Genomic DNA, 17,551 nt, shown 5'->3' with positions numbered 1-17,551 from the left:
AGTAATCTGATTACTGCCAGATAACTGATTTTGATTGACAAGTAGATGCACTCAGTGTTTTATATATTAAAAAGTTAACTGAGATCATCTGTAATATTGAAGAAAAACAGGTGGTGTTACATAATCAGGTATAAATGAATCGATATCAAATCAGATTTAATCGAAATCGAATTGAAATAGGTTGTTGTGGATGGAATTGATTCAGGAAATTAGTGACGACATCCAGTCCTGATAAATACGTGTGAGCAGGACGGCAGGACCTGGGCCGGCATTGAAAGCCTCGATCGGTTCTGCTGTCCGACCTGTTGTGTGCATGCGTGGTGTCGGAACAGCTCTAGTATGTTGATGCTAGCAAGCCACGTTCCGTCCCACAACTTTGGCTCGCTGACCCGGCATTTAAAGACCGGCTTTAGCCGGTCATGGGGAACGATCGGGAAGCTTTTTGTAAAGTGTGCAGGAAAACCAATAATGTGACCTGGAACGGTGTCACAGCGATCATATCACATGGTTTTTGGTGCAACTGCAAACAACCACCTGGTTTGTTGCTGTACTGTTCCATCTCCCATCAGCCCAAACATAAAAGCTACTGGTTATTCCAGCCTTGGACATACAGGGTCTATATGGGATTTCCTGCTACCACAGAGAAAATACCACTTCATTTTATGTGCTGTGTTAAAGTGACAGGTGGATATTTCAGTACTGCTGCTGCTCAGCTAAACTAGTCTGTACACGTAGGCTACCGTCCACATCTGTCCACATCTGTCCTGGTCCAGCTCAGAAACAGCTGTAAACTGGGCCAATGAGGAACATTTTCTTAGTCCAGGTTAAAGCTGATGAGGAGACTTTGTGACTTCATCAGTGTGTTTATCTGGCTGGAAATCTGCTTGTTGGCTTATTTTACTGCATGAAATCTTTGGTGGGTCCTGCTGGACCAAACAGACCTCCACAGGTGGGCTGCTGCATGGAAAAGTTTAATATGTTTAATATGCCTTAAATTGTAATGTTTTATTTTAGGATTAAAACACTGCTCTTTTAAAATAATGCAAAACATAAAAGAACCAGTCTTTTGAACGACTCTTTGAAGTGACGACTCCCGAATGAATGACTCGTTTCAAAGAGCCATAAGTCCCATCACTACAAAACACACTCATTTTAAATGGGAACATCATCTTCCCCAAATAAAGATGAAAATGAAGCTTTTTTTCCTGAAAGGACCAAATTATCAGTCAGTTTTAGGTATTTACCCAGTAAGAACATGTGAAGTTCACTTACTTACCCGGTAACTGCAGCTAGTTCAAATGGGTAAATACGAGGAAACTACTGTTCAACAGCTTCATAATTACTCTGGATTTACCCATGAAGTTCTTAGTAGCAGCAACACATGACGGTAACTACAGAAACATGTCAGTAAAAACGTAGAAAGAAAGAAGTGTTGAAGTACAGTGAAAAGCTTCTATTATTTCCTGCTAACTACGTCCCTGCAAATATCTGCATTGGGGTGGTAGAGATGTGAAACGTCTGCAACCAGCCCACAGTGGCATCTCAGCGTCTCTCTTAGTGTTTCTGCCTGAAACTGCAGCTGCAGCATCATTTTCCTCTCAGTCTAAAACTAAATGCTGCCACGTGGACTACAGATGGGAATTAGTGAGAACGCTGGAATCTGCTACAGAGCATCTTTACCTTGTGGATCAGGTTTTCTACATGGTCCCTGACAAATAAAGCAAATAAATCTAAACTAAATGTACCGTAGAGCTCTGATCAGGATCCTCCATGAGTCCATGTGTTAGTTCATTCAGACCATCCCAGTGTTTCATACCTGTTCTGATTAACTTTATCTGTGGATTCCAGGTGATATCCAGCAGTCTGCGCTGACGATCGATCTCTTCTTCGTACTGGACGATGGTTTTTTTCAAACTCTGTGAATATTTCTTCAGCAGCAGCAGTTAGTCGCTCGCTGATAAACTCTCTCAGATGCTGAACTGAAGACATTGTTGCTGAAACACTGAAATATTCAGCTGAGAGACGACAACACGACCGTCTTCCTGCTCCGTCCTCACACGAGGAAAGCTAACGATGCTGCTAGCGGCTTGTTTACTTCCGGTTGGTGTCACTCTGGGAAGTTCCGGCAGCAGAAGAGGAAGTCAACCTTTTATTCCGCTTTGTATTGGAAACATTACTTACTTAAATGTACTTACTTAAAAATAATTTAACTTCTAAATGTACCGTAGTACTTACCCAAATATAATTTAATTAATAACACCCATGACCTTAGAAACTAATGTTTAACCCTTTATAGGAATTTAATCTTTGTCCAATTACAAGACGTTTGAGAGCTAATCTGAATGTATAAATAAAACCTAAAAGCACTCAGAGACCACAGACCTCCACCAAGCCATTGTAATGTGTTCCCAGTGATTTTAGACATTAACTTTGAGCCAGAATCTGATGGTAAACTTATCCCTACCTACCGATTGTAAGGAATCCTTTAAAGAAAATCCTGGATCCTGATCCAAATCACCCCTAAAATCTAATCCTTTGTTTCTTTTCTGTTTATCAGATTTCCAGGAAATTTTATCAAAATCTGTCCATTTTTTTAGTTATGTTCCTAACAGATAAAGCAACACTGCTGAAAACATGACCTCTACTTTGGTGGAGGTAATAATTTAAAGTGATTATGGTTTTCTCTCAGCTTTTTTCAGACACCTGCAGGATGACACACTTTCTCCTCTCCAGGCTGTAGAGCTCTGTGGTAATCAGTCTTTATGTCAGACTGGTTCGAGCTGACAGAAATGCTGCACTAACTCAGATAAAACTAGAACTGTGCTGAGCAGAAAAGCAGCTCAGGTTCATGAGTCTCCTCCTACTGTTTGACTGCAGCTGTGAACATCAGACCAAACACAAAACCTCTCACAGATAATTCATCCTGAACTCCAGGTCCACCATTTCTCCTCTGGAAACATGGAAACACTGGCTGTGATTTGCTTCTTTTCAGCTCTCGTAGGTACGTATGTTTGTAAGAAGAAAACCTGGAAAACAACCAGGTTAAAAACTACAGATAGAGTTTGGATTCTCATTGAAGTGAAATCTGACTTTAGATCAGAGCTGGAAATAAAACATGTGGTCTGATCAGCAGGTAACAGCCTGGAAGATGATATAACTCCCAGCAGAGCTGAAGTGTTTTCATCAGAGGGTCAAAGAGAAACTCTGTCCTGTAACTACTCAGTTGCAGCTGATAACCTGCAGTGGTATCGACAGGATCCTGGATCAGGTCCTCAGTTCCTTCTCCTCATCACTGATTCAACAAGTCCAACTGTGGTGGAAGCAGAACCTCCATACCCTGGACTGACTGTAGAACTGAAGAGGGACAGAAAACAAGTAGATCTGGAGATCTCCTCTGCTGCAGTGTCTGACTCTGCTGTGTACTACTGTGCTGTGAGGCCCACAGTGACAGGAAACAGCAAAACTCTGTACAAAAACCTTTGGAGCAAAGACAACGTAATACTCCACAACGTCCACTAGAGGGCCTCACACACTGTTACACTTCTATGGTTTGTTGGGGTTCAGTTTGATTCTTAATGCAGGTGAGAATAAACCAGACATCAGTGTGTTTGGTGTTTTTTACCTCTATGCTGTTATAATGTTCAGATACTAAAGAAACCAGTAGAAAATGAAGCAGGAGGGTTTTACTTCGTCTTGAAACGAATCCTGAGTTGATGCTGTTGATATACATGAACATCTGAACCAATCAGAGGGATGTTTTCTAAAAGTAGAATGGAGTGAAGGTAAAGCTTCATCAAGCCTTGTCAGAGTGTCCAAGTCTAATCCGTCTCACATGAATAGTGATGGATCAGATTTATACAGCACTTTTCACCCAGAGCATTTTCTAATGAATCTCTTATTCATTCACTCTCCAGCGATGCCGACACTGGAGGAAAAGTGTATGAAGTGTCTGGGACTGTGATGATACAGGATCCGAACCGCAGCCGGTTATTGGAGGACCCGCTCTACCACCTGAGCCGCTCTACGTTTGGGCAGCCCCCAGTCTGACCTGAAGAAACTAACTTTAACCAGGTTTAAATGATCAGAACGAATCTCAGAGGGAACGTTTGTGTCTCTGCTTTTGTGAAAACCAACAATGATCAGTTCAGCCGGCTAACAAAGAGAATCCCAGCCTGTCCCCCATTGGGTCTTTGTGAAACCGCCTCAGACCAGAATCCATGTAGGTCCAGGTTAAAACTACGATGTCTTTCAGCTGATTGGAAGATAATTCTAGCTTCCTGTATGACTTACAGCTGGAACGACAAGACACTGAGAGACAAACCACACTGTGATCTTCATTCTGTCCACTTCTTCGGCTGGCCTTGGGGGGTTTAGATGTTCTGTAGAGATGGAGGTGACTTGATGTGACGTAACTTCCACACATTCCCAACATCGCTGCTGCAGTCCCGTCTGATTCCAGTCGGGTTCAGGAGAAATTAATGTATTATGGTCTGGAGAAAAGACACATCCAGCGGTACAATGCAGCACAGTGATGGTCAGGGAATGTCCCACCTGCCTCCTCTCTCATGTCACTGACTAAACCCCACCTGGATACTCGTCGCTATGGTAACAGATCCCAGCAGGAATGTGAGAGGATCTCTTTTGGGAAGTGGCCTCTGATCAGAATTTACTCTGGGATCTCAGTGAACAGATCAGTTCTCTGAAGACGTTCTCACAGAGGAGCAGAGTCTGAAATGTCTTCTAATGTCAGCAGATCAGGGATGATCAGGTCTCACCTGTCTGCCACAGGTGTCTTTTAGAAGTCTTTAAACCAGTGAAGCTGCACATGTCTTTCATTCTTTCTAAAAGATTACTAAATGAGAGAGGATGATGCTGAGAACATTGTGTGAGAGCTCGGTTCTGTCTCCTCCTGAACTAGATACTAAAACCAGTCCGGTTCTGGCCTCTTTCTGTCCATCTGCTGAGTCCAGTATTTGTGATCTTGGTGTGATATCTGCTTCTTCTCTGGGCTTCGACTCGCATGTTAAATCTGGCTGCTGCTTCTTTCCTTCAGGAACATTTCTAAACTGCCACATATGGTCTCCTCAGCTAAACTGGAGACATTCTTCATGCGTTTGTGTCACGTTTACAGGACAAATCGTCTCTTTCACGCCTCCAACTCAACAAGATGCTGCAGCCAGATTAGCAACAGGCTCACATCTCCCCTTTTCTATCCTCTTTCCTTCAGCTTCCAGCAGATTTTAGGCTTTGTTTTAAAACTCTTCTATTAACACACAGAGCAGTAAAGGGCCCGGCTCCACGTTATTTATCTCAGCTTCTTACAAATGACACTGCTGCTGGCCGCCTTCGTTCAGCCTCAGAATTTGTTAGTTGTTCCCCGTAAAGGACTAAAGACCAGCAGATCCTTCCAGTCCGTGGCACCGAGGCTGTGGAAGAGTTCCCCACTACAACTACATTTACTGGACTCCAGAGACTCTCATGACAAGCAGATAAAAACTTTCTTCTTCAAACAGGATTTAACTGTTTTATATTTTAACTAGGTTTTTATTTTATTGTCTCTTATTTGATCTTTTATTGGTGATGATGGGACTCAGTTTTCGGGTCTGTTTCACTCTTTACCTGCAGCTCTTTCTGACTGTAAAAGGACTCAATAAATAAACTTTACTTTCTTACTAGAATATGTGTGTATGAATGGTCAGAGCTGATCTTACATGAACATTTCCAAGAATCACAACAAGTTGGTAAATTCAACACTTTGCAGGAAAATGTCCCCGTGCACTAAACGTGCACAGATCTGTGCATAAACATGATGAATAAATGAGGACCCTGTTCTACATTAATAACACATCTAAGCTCCTGAGATCAGAGTGATGAAGATGAAGCAGCCAGACTGTTAACCAGGAGGAAGAGTAACTGAGAGAAGAGAAACTACAGATGAAAGAGGAGACGGAGAGATTCAGGGAGGAGCTGAGCTGTTACTGAACTATAGAAGAGACACAAACTTCCACATTCAACACAGTTCAACACACAAACCACAAACATCACCTTTATTCAACATGCTGTCTTTGCAGACATTTGGATTCACTCTGCTGTTTCTAGTCATTCTAACAGGTTTGTTTGCTTCTTTAAAACATCCATTTCTGGATTTTCTGCTTCTTCTTCAGTTATTTGACTTCTCTCTTCCTTTAGGTGTCAGCTGTGAAGAACTCACTGCAGTCAAGAATGAAGAGTCCAGTTTAGAAGGAAGCTCTGTTACTCTGTCCTACACTTACTCTAAAACTATAGTTGCTAATGATTATTTCTTCTGGTATCGACAATATCCAGGAAAACCACCAGAATTCCTCCTGCATATCTCTGGACTCAACAAGTCAAGAACAGCAGAGTCTCTGAAAGCAGCCGCAAGGTTCTCCACTAAACTGGGAGAAAACAAACAAAAAGTAGATCTGGAGATCTCCTCTGCTGCAGTGTCTGACTCTGCTGTGTACTACTGTGCTGTGAGGCCCACAGTGACAGGAAACAGCAAAACTCTGTACAAAAACCTTTGGAGCAAAGACAACGCAAAACTCCACAACGTCCACTAGAGGGCCTCACACACTGTTAAAGCTCTGATTGTTGAGTCGTTGGACTGATGACAAAGACAAGAGAGAAATGAAGCAGTAAAGATCAGAAACAGATTTATTATTACAGAGCTGAAAATGTAAAGAAGACTGAAAAGAATCAGGATGTTTTGCAGACCTGCAGTTCTGTCAGAGGTTTTCAGTCCTTATTAAAAGCAGTTTTTCTCTCTGCTGTCGCCTCCTGCAGCTCAGGACAGTGGATTGATACAAAGAGAAGAAACTAATCAGAAGTTTCTCTTTTCTTACATCTCATCAGAGAAACTTATGGTTTGATTCTTTGGGAAAGTTTTTCTGATAAGAGTTAAGAAAAGAGGGTTCTGAACCGTCATGTGGTCTTGTTTCGTCTGTGTTGACCAGCCTGTTCAGTCTAAATTATGAAGCTGGTTGCACGTGTCTACAAAACTCTATCCAGAGTTCCACATAATAAATACATCATTATTTCAGCTCCATCAGGGTTCATATTCAGGAAAATAGATTAAAAGATACCTCTCTAGCTCCATTAAAGTGGTGGCAGATAAATAAGAAGCTTTAAGATCTCATTTAAAAGAACTCAGATATGGAGGAGACTTCAGGTTTTCTGCTAGTTTTACTCAATCAAACAAAGATCCCACTGCATGAGAAACCACAGAGACCACCATAGATGTGGAACTAGTCATTTCTGAGGAAGGTGAAAATGTTCATGTTTCTTCTCTTGAAGGGACATTTTGTAACATTTTCTATTTTTTACTGGACAAAATCGATGTCTGTATGTATATATGTGTTAACGTTGGTGTATTATGAGCTCTGCTAATGATCTGACACAAGAATTTTAGATTTGTTCATAAATATGACGGGTTAGCCGGTAGGGAACCATGACAGTCTGCCATCTTCAAACTACAGCTGCTGACAAGGGACAAATAGCAACAACTACACGTTTCCCCTGCGAGCCAGTGCACAGTAAGACGCAGGGGGAAAGATAAACGAGAGCAGCTTACTACACTGGCAAGTTCAAAAATCTCTGAAATTGTTATTCACGAGTGCAGGACCATGCATATGCAGCACGGGAGCCGTTTTCACCATCACCAAGAACACAAAACAAGGGACTTAAAGGCGAAAGCTACAACTTAGACTCCTCCCACCAGCAGGTGTTGTACTCACACGCTTTGCTCTCGCTCCAACCTTAGATTCTACTAGCTGCCAGGTAAGCTAAAAATCCGTATGGATGAGCTAAAGCTAACGGTATTTACTAAGCAGCAGCTTGAAATGAAAACAACTGCAAGAAGAAAAAACTCACCACAAACGAACATGGACAAACCCGCTGCAACACGCCTGTGCTAGTTTACAGTACCGGCTGACCGTTAATGAGCATTAAACATGTTACTGTAAGGCTGACCACTAATTAGCATTAGCATTAGCAAAACATATTACTCACCTGTCGAGAAGGAAAGTGACAACCTCCACGTGACTTTTAAGCCCCTTTCCTTCCTTCAGTCGGCACCAACGTTCAAATGCTTGACCGATGTTCACCCTCGTCCTGTTTCGTTTTTGGTCCACTTTAATTTGAGAAATGTAACGGGTAGATGCCACGAGGGGAGCCCATACTGGGGCTGATGGTTGAGGAGGCGTGATGGCCTATTCTCACCCTCTGGGAGCGATCTGACAGGAAGTCCAGGATCCAGCCGCAGATGGAGGAAGACAGTCCCAGCTCTGCTAGTTTGGACACCAGTCTGTGGGGGAGGATGGTGTTAAAGCAGAACTAAAATCCACAAAACACCGTCTTGCATAGCTCCCCGCTGCTCCAGATGGCTTAGAGCAGTGTGGAGAGCTGTGGGGACAGCGTCCTCTGTGGATCTGTTAGCGGTGATGTTCACCTGAAGTGACCCTGCACCAGTTTCTGAAAACACTTCATGGAAATAGGTGTGAGTGTCCCTGGACGGTGGTCATTCAGACTGCTGATGGTCGTCTATTTAGGCAGGGGGACAATCACCGAGGACTTCAGGCAGGGTGGGACAAGGACTGGTTAAAAATCCTGGTAAAGACACCAGCCAGCTGGTCTCCACAGGTCTTCAGAACTGGTCCAGGTACACCATCCGGTCCAGCAGCTTTCCCTGGTCCACCCCTCTCAGTGTGTGCTGCACCTCCAGCTCCTCCAGCCTGAGGATGTGGTCTCCGTGGGCTGAGGGGAGGGATGCAGCCTCCGGTGGCTCCACCTCGAAGCGGGTGAAGTAGACATTAAGCTCCTCGGCCAGCGAGGCGTCACCCTCAGCCACTGAGAGGTTTCCGGGCTTGTAATTGGTGACGTGTTGGATCCTCTGCACCACCTGCCTGGTGTTGTTACTGCTGAGGTGGTCCTCCATCTTCCTCTAAATGCTGTCTTAGCCTCTGTGATGCCTCTCCTCAGGTTGGCTCTGGCTGCACTGTATTGTGTAACATCACCAGACCTGAAAGCCGTGTTCCTCTCTCAGCAGTGTCTCCACCTCTCTGGTCATCCAGGGCTTCTGGGTATCCGGTTACTCCACATATCCGGTTTAGAAAAGATATAAGTATTAAATATAAAGTCAAATTGATCCATATGACCTAAAACGTAACGACGTACCAGAAGATGAACAGATAAGATCAGATAGTTTGATATTTGTACATGTTTGTAAATGGACATTTTTGTGCGAAGACACGCTCAGAATTCAAACTATAAGATAAAAAGACACATTAAAGCAAGTGCAGACAGAAGAACAGACAATAAAGCTGTAATGATTAGCTCCTGAAGACCCGGAAGTTCAGCCACACACAGAGGGTAAAGGTTTGAACAGAGTAAGGTTTACTGAAACTGGGAGAATGGTGGGGAGAAACCAGATGTAGTCCGTTAGGAGTGGCGGGGCGATCCCGAGAGGCTGCGTGTTGAAGAATCCTGAAACCACTCCAGACATTAATTATGGGTCCACTAATCCAAAAGGTGTAGACAAGGGCAGGCAATGTTCACACACAAAAAGGCAGAATCAGGCTACTTATCAAAGGGGGCAGACAAATCTCCGTGGTCCAAACATGGGTCCATATCCAGATAGGATATCCATTTTAATTCATTCCTTAAACTCGGCCTCATTGATCTACCTGGAAATTGTGGGAAGTGTAAATTTTTACATCTGGATTATTAAACTAAAATGAAATGAGCAGCAGATGTTTTACAGGACGGCTGTTTCACACCTTAATGGTTTGTACCTTTTAAAGCTGATTCCTTCTCATTTTAACACAATAAAGCTTCTCACCTGTGTCAGGATTTATGTGAAGATTATAAACCTCCTGATGACGACGATGATGATGATGATGATGATGATGGTGATGGTGGTGATGATGATGATGATGATGGTGATGATGAAGACAGAGGGAGGAGGAGCTCCACCAGTGAATGTGAAAGGCTTCATGGTGGAAGTGAAGAGCTGCTGTGTTCTCTCTGTTCTTCATTCAGTACAAGTGAAAATCATGTTGCTGCTCTTCATCTGGATGATGATGGTCTCCTTTCAAACTGGTAAGTCATGAACAGATGGAGCTAAATGTAAGTGAAGAGGCATCAAAGAAACATTTCATGATGCTTGTCTTCTGTTTTAATAGAAATAAACTAGTTTAAAGATGCAGAATTAAAATGCAAACATGATGGTGAAATCTATCTTTGTTTCCAGGATCCTCTGAGGATTTACTGACACCATTTAAAGAAGTATGGATGGGTTTGGAAGGAGACCACCTGACTCTCTCCTGCAACTATTCAGGCTCTCCATATAATCTCTACTGGTACCAACAGAAGTCCACTTCCCCTCCACAGCTGGTCATTACAGGACTTTCAGATACTACAGAGAAAAGATTTTCTTTAAAACATGAAAGAGAGAAAAAGGAGTTTCATCTGCAGATCACCACCACTGCAGTGTCTGACTCTGCTGTGTACTACTGTGCTGTGCAGCCCACAGTGACAGGAAACAGCAAAACTCTGTACAAAAACCTTTGGAGCAAAGACAACGCAATACTCCACAACGTCCACTAGAGGGCCTCACACACTGTTAAAGCTCTGATTGTTGAGTCGTTGGACTGATGACAAAGACAAGAGAGAAATGAAGCAGTAAAGATCAGAGACAGAGACAGAGCTGCTGTGGAAGCAGGAAACAATCTGATTGGTTGAGCTGAACTGAAAACATCATGGCCCCGCCCACTGAACTTCAGCTCATCCAATGACATTATTTCTTCCTCATTCTACTGCAGTGGAAGAACATTGTTCATCTGCTGTGTGTCTGGCTTTAAGAACTCCAAAGACATGTTGCTTTACCTCTTTTTGCTTCTAACTCACATTCTAGGTGAGTTTAAGAACAGGGATTAAAGTTTGCTTGAAGCTGCTGCATTAACCACATATACAGACTGCATTTCACTACTTTTCTGCTTTCTTTGCTCTGATAGAATGAAAATCATCTTTGGATCATCTTGTAAATTGAACTGACAGAGTTCTACAGTTGATTTAGTTGTGAATGTCCACAGAGTAACACTGTACAGGAGACATTTTCCACTGTCTTCTCCTCTCAGCCTCATGGACAATGTTAGTCTGATGGCTTCATTTTCTCTACTTTTTCCAGGACTAAAAGCTGCAGACACAATCTCTCCTGATCAAGATGAAGTCAGTGGAAGAGAAGGACGACCTCTCAAACTCACATGCACATATCAGACTGATGCTAACAACGTTTGGCTTTACTGGTACAAACAACATTCTGACCTTCAGGCTCCTCAGTTTATACTCTATAAAGGAGCAAAATCAGTGAGTGATGAAGAATATATTCCTGATCAGCGATATTCCTCAGAAACATCGTCTACAACAACCAGCCTGACCATCAGCGAGCTAACCCTGGCAGACACAGCTCTCTACTACTGTGCTCTAGAAACACAGTGATACAAAGTGTAGAAGAGGCTGTACAAAAACCTGAACACAGATATCTGACTACTCTTCAAAGAGGAGGGAAGTGGTATTCAGACCACAGCTTCATATCAGATGGATTCTGCTCATTCCTGTTTTGTCAGAGTCTCTGTGGTTCCAGCTGCAAACACTAATTATTCTAACAGAAAAACTCACCAACAATGTGCTTCATAGAGCTTTGGAAAGAATAGAAAATGTTTTAAAATGTGTTATAGAGAAGATAAAATGAAGAAAACCAAGCAGAGGTTGCAGAGCGCTGAAAAGCAGAGTTTATATTTCCACTTAAACAAATAAAATCTCAAACCTATAAGGTTTTATAGACAATGATGCAGAGTGAATCAGCAGTGTTAGGAGAGTAGAGTAAGACAGACGTCACCATTTACCCAAAATATACAATATTCTTCCACATTTCTGGAGCATAAAATACACAAACATGTCCCCAAAGTAGCAGGTAAGCTGCACCAGTAGCAGCTTTTTTAAATTGTCCTGTCCAGCATGGTGGCAGCAGAATGATGGTCTGGCTGCTGAGTTTTGCCGAACAAATTTGCTTTGTCACGAGGAGTTTTATGGGTATAAATCTTCTCTTAATAATCTTATTTATTCACTTTAATCTTATTTCATTTTAATTATTGAATTTATGTAATTTTGCTGGACCTGACCGGCAGGGACAGGAAAAAAAGCAGAATAATAAAGAGTATAAGAACAGAAAGAAAAAAAAGGTAGAGGAGACAAAGATTCAGTAGATAGAAGGAACGAGCTTCAATCCAACCTAACAGCAGACAACCAGCTGCTACACCTGTTCAGTAACACAACAGAGAATTTCCTACAGCTTTTACAGGTAAACTAAGCAGACAATCATCAAGAGTTCCTAAAAAAACCAACAATAACCAAAGAACCAGAAACACACACACCAGAACCAAAGCATCTCTTAGTGTATAAACCCTCTGGACACCTCAGTGCTGTGTCAGCATGCAGAGGATGAGGAACGAGGAGGGATCAGAGATGAGGAGTGGTGAGTGAGATCATCAGCCCCCCATCAGCGCTGCAAGCCTGGATCCCGGCCCCTGGTGCAACCACCTCCCCTGCCCGTACCCGGTGGTGCCCAGGAAACAGGGGTGTGACTTCACTGCCCTCACCTTCCCTGCTCATGGCTGTTTGTGTGTTGTTTGCCATTAAAACTGGGGGGCAGTAACCACACCGTGCTGGGAGCGAGGCCACCCAAGCAGCTCCGCCCACCACGCACTACATGGCACGCCCCCCAGAAGTTGTTTATGTTGTGTTCTTGTGTTTTGATGTCTAAGTGTTATTTATCCACCCAGCACGACGTGCACGCCTATCAAGACCCTACATGTGTGTGTGTGTGTGTGTGAGAACGAGTGGGGAAGGACCAGGGTCTGGGGGTGTAAGACCAGAGGGAAGTGAACTTCCTGTTAGAGGATGAGTTGCTGGTGGCAGCAGGCACCTCTGTTCCCCGGGAGGCCCCCCCAGGGCAGGACAGGCCAGGAGTACCCCCCCCCCCCCCCCCCCCCCCCGACCACGACACACACGACTGCAGCCAATGAGCTGCGGTCACCCAACCATCACTTGTCCAGGTGGGAAGGAGAGGAGGACAGTGGGAGAGCCCAGACCTGAGGCATCGTCAGACCCCATTTACTGGGGCATGTGCCCCAAATGCTACGATTAATTTTCAACAATAAATATTTCTATTCTATTCTATTCTATTCTATTCTATTCTATTCTATTCTACAGTCATTTAGCAGACGCTTTTATCCAAAGCGACTTACATTTGAGAGTAAGAACAACACAAGCATGAATTCAAACAAGATGGACGTCATAATTAAGTGATAGTCAGACCGCTTTTCAGTCCAGTTGGACCCAGGTGCTGTCATGTAGTGCTAGTGCAGTGCATATAATTTTTTTTTTTTTTTTTGTCATTTTATTTAAATACAGGATGACGATTTCGTCACACAATATCAACTTGGTCATAAGTGCACACAGCTTCTTCAGTACTTGGTTGAGCCAAAAAGCTGGACAAATCTTTCTGACTCATTTAGTTGAGCTAAATGTGGAAATGCTCCTTAAACAACTGAGTCTTTAGCTTGGTCTTAAAAGTGGATACGGACTCTGCGGATCGGACGGAGTTTAGTAGATCGTTCCACCACCGGGGAACAACAGAGGATAAGAGTCTAGCTACTGATTTTGCGCCACGTTGTGGTGGGAGCACTAGGCGTCTTTCACTGGTAGAGCGTAACTTTCGAGAGGGAGTGTTTATCATACATTAATTCAGACGGGAGAAGATACAGTATATACTTCTACTCAAACACGTAGCAAGAGTGTTAACTCCAAATAGAGGAAACAGCTCAGGGGCTCATTCTGTCCCTGCATGTCACTAGAGATGTGACATTCATGAATGAATCGATTCTTTTGAACGGCTCTTTTAAATGAACGATGGGAACCGAGTCACAGCTGTGAGTTGTTCATTTGTGAGCGATTCTTTTTATATACTAATTTTCCACATTGACTTCATCACATTTGTGACATCATAGAAGTCTGATGTCCAACACGCTCCATTCATGTGAAGCATCGATGGGCAGAGTGTTGTTCGGAAACAAATACTGTGAGTTCTCTACAAAACATTTACTAGAATTTGCACTGACTGCTCAGGTCTATCCTTTGTTTTATCAATATGTTTCCTTTCATTTTTTTATCTTGTATAGTAGATTTTATATATGTTCATATGTTGATTGTTTGTCTTTCTTATATATTGTAAAATTTTGTAAGATATTGTGAGAACGAGCCAGTCTTCTGAATGGCTCTTTGAAAGGAACGGCTCCTCAAGATTCGGCTCCTTTCAAAGATCCATAAATCCCCTCTCTCCGTGTCACCGTGCACCAGCAGCATGTGAACCACACACACGTCACGCAGCTCTCCGTGTGTCGGGTGAGGTGAGCGTAAAGCACAGTTTGAGGTCTCGTAATGTCACAAAAACTGTCAGTTTTATATTATTTTTAAAATGAAACCAAAAGGGAAGAGAAAGAGAGAGTTAAGACCGCGGTGAAGCCAGTTTTAGGTTGGATATTCTACAGATATTTGCACCAGAGCTACCAGCGTCTCTTTTAGGGACCATCAACAAATGACAGGCTTTCTGTGAAACGGAAATTCTCATAAAGGACATAAAACAATATTTTCATACTAAAGAAAAGCGAAATTCTGACGTAAACAGAGAGAAATAACGTGTTTTTTGTTTTTATACAGGGTGACAAATCTTTTGGGAGGAGTACGCTTTAATGCTCAAAATGAAACAAAGTTCAGAATGAGTTAAACTATCACCCTGAAACCCAGGTAGTAACCATCACTGTGGAATGTGTATGAAGAGAGTTCTGATTTCCATCGTTTGTTATGGTGTTTATGATTTTGCTGCCATGTTGAAAGTCTTCATGTTTGTCAAAATAAATCAAATCAAATCAAATCAACTTTATTTATAAAGCACCTTTCATGCCACAGGAAACACAAAGTGCTTTACATGATTTAAAAACCTTTATGCATATAAAACAAAACAAAGTAAGAATACATAACAATAGAAACACTCACCAAAATATTTCACACAGCTGCACACACACACACACACACACACACACACACACACACACACACACACACACACACACACACACACACACACACACACACACACACACACACACCAAGTAGCCTTCCCTCCCCATTCTATAAAAACATGATTCAGTCTCGAACTGAATGTTATTAAAAATACTAAAAGTGATAAACAAATATATTCTTACACTCATTAACATCTCAGTTAGTGCTTTTGGTAGGAATGTGGCAGTGGCACGAGGCGGTGTGTGTGAGGGGGGTATGTGGTAGGGGGCCTGAACTTTATGCCTAGCAACGCCCCTGGCCCAGACCCACCACCCCCAGGCCCACCCAGGTCTCCCCCACAAGCTGCACCAGTAGCTAAATACAGGTCAGAGGCATCTCCTGTGCCGCCCCCACCTGTCTGATTTACCGAGGTTTAATTTTAAGCTATTTGTTCTGGAACTTGGTCTTATATCTGGTCTCCTCCTCTCAGCCTCATCTGGTGGTTTTCCAACTTCCTGTTTAGCAGAAACTCTTCCATACTGAAGTCATTCTGTCCCCAGACAGTGTGAGGAGGACACTCAGCAGGATCAATGCTTGCAAAGCTTCTGGTCCTGATAACATACCTGGTCGTGTGCTGAGGGACTGTGTCGGGAAGCTCACGGATGTCTTCGCGGACATCTTCAACATGTCGCTGAGCCAGGCTGTCGTCCCCACATCCCTCAAGACCACCACCATGTTGAAACACATAAGGTCTGTCCTCCCACCCTCCCTGGACCTCTTCCAGTTTGTATATCGGTCCCAACACTCGACCGACGATGCTGTCTCCACTGCCCTCCACACAGCCCTCACACATCTGGACACAAAGACTCTTACGTCTGTTCATAGACTTCAGTTCAGCATTCAACACAATCATCCCCCAACAGCTCATTCTGAAACTGGACCAGCTGGGACTTAACACCTCACTGTGCAACTGGCTGCTGGACTTCCTGACCGGGAGACCACAGGCAGTTCAGGTCAGCAGGAACACATCCAGCATCACCACACTGAACACGGGGTCCCTCAAGGATGTGTGCTGAGCCCCCTCCTCTTCCCTCTGCTGACCCACGACTGCACACCGTCACACAGCTCCAACCTCCTCATCCAGACTGTGGTGGGTCTCATCAGCAACGAGGATGAGACAGACTACAGGAGCGAGGTGAACCGCCTGGTCTTGTAGTGTGAACACAACAATGTCTCTCTGAACGTGGAGAAGACGAAGGAGATGGTTGTGGACTTCAGGAGACCACGCCCCCAGCATGCACCTCTGACCATCAATGGTGCTACGGTGGAGAGAGGGAGCAGCACCAAGTTCCTGGTTGTGCACGTCACAGAGGACCTCTCCTGGACCATCACCACCACATCACTGGCCTAGAAAGCCAACCAGCACCTCAACATCCTCCACAACCTGAGGAAAGCTAGAGCCCCGCCCCCATCATGTGCACCTTCTACAAAGGAACCATGGAGAGCGTCCGGACCAGCAACATCACTGTGTGGTATGACGCCTGCTCCACATCCTGCAGGAAGACCCTCCAACACATCGTGAGAGCAGCTGAGAAGATCGTCGGTGCCTCGCTCCTCCCTGCAAACATCTCCACCTCTCCTCACCCGTAAAGCCCTCTGCATGGAGAGAGACCCCACCCACCCGTCACACAGCTTCTTCACTCTACTGCCATCAGGAAGGAGACTGCAGAGCCTGTAGACCAGGACCAGGACCAGCAGAGTGAGGGACAGCTTGGTCCACCAGGCTGTCAGGATGCTGAACTCTCTCCCTGCTCGGCCCCCCTTCCACACATCCTGGACTCTGACGCCCCCCATCATCACTTGAACTTTTTACCCCCTCAGGAACAAACACACAGTCACTTTAACCAGTTTAACCAGTTTAACCACTTTAACCAGTTTAACCTCTTAAACCAGTTCAACCAGTTTAACCACTTTAACCAGTTTAACCAGTTTAACCAGACCAGACGCTAACTAGTCTGTTTTTATTAATCTGTAACCATGAACATATAAACACTGACTGTAAGTTTCCTTTTCTATTTATTATCATGTTTATTTACTTAGTGATAGTACTTGTTTGTTTGTTTGTTTATTGGTTTACATTCTTGTATTTCATGCATCAGGTTTGAGAAAACTGTAATTTAATTTCTCTATTTGTCCTGTAAATGCTGCAGAATTAAAAATGAAAGCTGACTTTGACTTTTTCCTCCCTGTTGAAGTGAACTTTTTCCTCCACTAGAGGCCACATGATGAAGTAGGCGGGGCTCTACTTCTGCACTGTGTTCAAGCTTTCTGTCAATAAGAAGAGCTGCTGTGAAGAGAACAATTGTCAGACTGAATGTTGAACATCAGCTAGTTTCTCCTGCTGATTGAAACCTTG

Source organism: Melanotaenia boesemani, chromosome 8 (genome assembly GCF_017639745.1).
Source record: "Melanotaenia boesemani isolate fMelBoe1 chromosome 8, fMelBoe1.pri, whole genome shotgun sequence".
Lineage (NCBI taxonomy): Eukaryota > Metazoa > Chordata > Actinopteri > Atheriniformes > Melanotaeniidae > Melanotaenia > Melanotaenia boesemani.
This window is presented reverse-complemented; position numbering follows the sequence as displayed.